This window comes from Pelophylax lessonae (assembly GCF_965119305.1).
Source record: "Pelophylax lessonae genome assembly, chromosome: 4".
NCBI classification, from domain to species: domain Eukaryota; kingdom Metazoa; phylum Chordata; class Amphibia; order Anura; family Ranidae; genus Pelophylax; species Pelophylax lessonae.
The window spans coordinates 156,836,883-156,838,845 of NC_138771.1; the positions used below are offsets into that span (position 1 = coordinate 156,836,883).

General features: G+C 43.7%; 1 pseudogene across 1 annotated transcript; it reads right to left on the reverse strand.

The window, feature by feature from the left end:
• Positions 1–376: 376 nt before the first annotated feature.
• On the reverse strand, positions 377–1,646 carry LOC309554561 (annotated as a pseudogene). The gene is made up of 3 exons: positions 1,502–1,646; positions 817–917; positions 377–713 (listed from the first exon to the last, which is right to left on the reverse strand). The product of its transcript is annotated as an uncharacterized misc_RNA (transcript).
• Between the last annotated feature and the right edge of the window lie 317 nt (positions 1,647–1,963).

Here is a 1,963-nt window from a genome sequence, read left to right on the forward strand (position 1 = left end):
GTCTGTCGTCTCTTGAGCACGTCCAGATCCTATCCGTCCACCAGGGGTCACTATCAGGCTGTATATCTCCTCAGTGCAATTTGTAAGCAAACGACATGAAGCAAGAGAGTAGTGTAATACTGTTTCGACTTTATTAATTAAAAAAAACTTCCCTCCCCTTCAGCGTATATGCTTACATTTCAATCACCCTTTGCACGCATATCATAAACACAGAGGCTTTGAAAGGTACCGCCGCTCGCCGACCGCGAGCTAGTCCCTGCTGTGGATTACAGCGCTCCTGCGGCTAACAGGCGAGATCCAGAACAACAGCGGTATCCTCCCTTCGTCTCCTCAGCAGCAGCGTACGTGCATCCTGACCGGTTTCGTCTGGTAGACTTCAACAGAGGACTGGAGTAGCAGCATTGTAACGTAGTGCAATTTTCTTGATGAGAGAAAATCCACACAGAGAGTTAAAGTGTTGTGCTGAAGATCTAATATAGTCTGCCACCTGGTTTTCTGCTGCTGAAGAGGAGGTTTCCTCCTCGTCCTCCTCAAAGGAAAATAAATCGTTCTCTTTGGCTGACTCTGTGGCTGCACTCTGCCAGCAAACTTGCCTTAGCCTTATCCTTTAACTCCTACGAGCGCAGCCAGCGAAGCTTGAATTTCGGAAGAGTTACGGCAGCAAGTATAGCCTCTTCATTTCCCAGGACATCAAAAAATTTGGTTTTGATTGCCTGAAATAATAATCATAATTAGTAGCAGTTATATTTATTATTATATGAGTACTACAGCAATGTTCACTTAATAAATAATAAAATATTAAATTAAAGTTCTTACTGTTATTATGGCGTCAGGAAGGTCCCTCAGGATTTGCAGGCCACTTTGAAGGGCTTCTGTTTTCAGCATTAATGTTTCAATCGTTGGTAGGAGTATAATCAAGGGGAAAATCCTGCGCTAGGTGATAACAATCGATAAAAAACCAAAATAGCGGCTAGAACACTGGACCTATAGAAATCCGAACAATAGTATATATCAAAATAGTGCAGCGCTAAGAACCTGTAATCAATGAATCACAGAAAAACATTGGTGCAGTGCAATCAATACCAGACCAAAAAGATAAAAGTCCATAAAAATCCTGAATTATGAATCTGATGTGTGGGGTGAGATCCCAAGAAACGGTGAGCAGAGAGAAAAACACCCGTGAAGATGGATTAAAGGTGGCTGCTTACCACAGGGAATGGGCCCCCAACTTAATGGACAGGCCACTCAGGCATGAGATGACAACACTTAGGATGGACTCTCTCCTCCACATTAGTAGACCGGGATCGCCTCCATACACTTCTTGAATCTCACAATATATCGCACCCAATCACGGACTAGTGAATATCTCCAATGTAAGTGACTGGAACTTGCAGTTTATTGGTGCTGTTTACAAGTCCATTTAGAAGTGTTGTACAGTGTTCCTAAAATGTGGCATGCTTGCAGCTCTCCCAGACATCTGTTCCCCAGGTTTGAGAGCCACGAAAACAATTCTCTTCTCCCTGAAGTATATCCAAGGCAACTGTAAGGGGCTTCATCGCAATACAGTACTCCTTTAAAAACTGGTGTTCCCTTTCTGTTATCGCTGCCAATCCTAATTTGGAGGAAATGGTGTTAAGGTCTACCATAGATATTTCACAGATTCGAGGCAGGGCATCATAGAAGGAATTCCATCGTGTTGCACAAGGGACAAGCAGCTTTTTTTAAACCAACTCATCAACTGTTTCAGTAGCCAAAGCTGATCGACTAGTCTTGTTCCATAGGGCAGTACATTTGGCAGTAGCACTTCTATAAACAGCCTTTGTTGCAGATTTTGACAGCAGCCACTTGTCCACATCTGTGCATGAAATCAGATTTAGTGTGTGTGATGCACATCTCTTGTGGGGGGGGGGGGGGGCAAAGTGATCACATCACCATCATTATCCTCACCACCAGTTGCATGCAG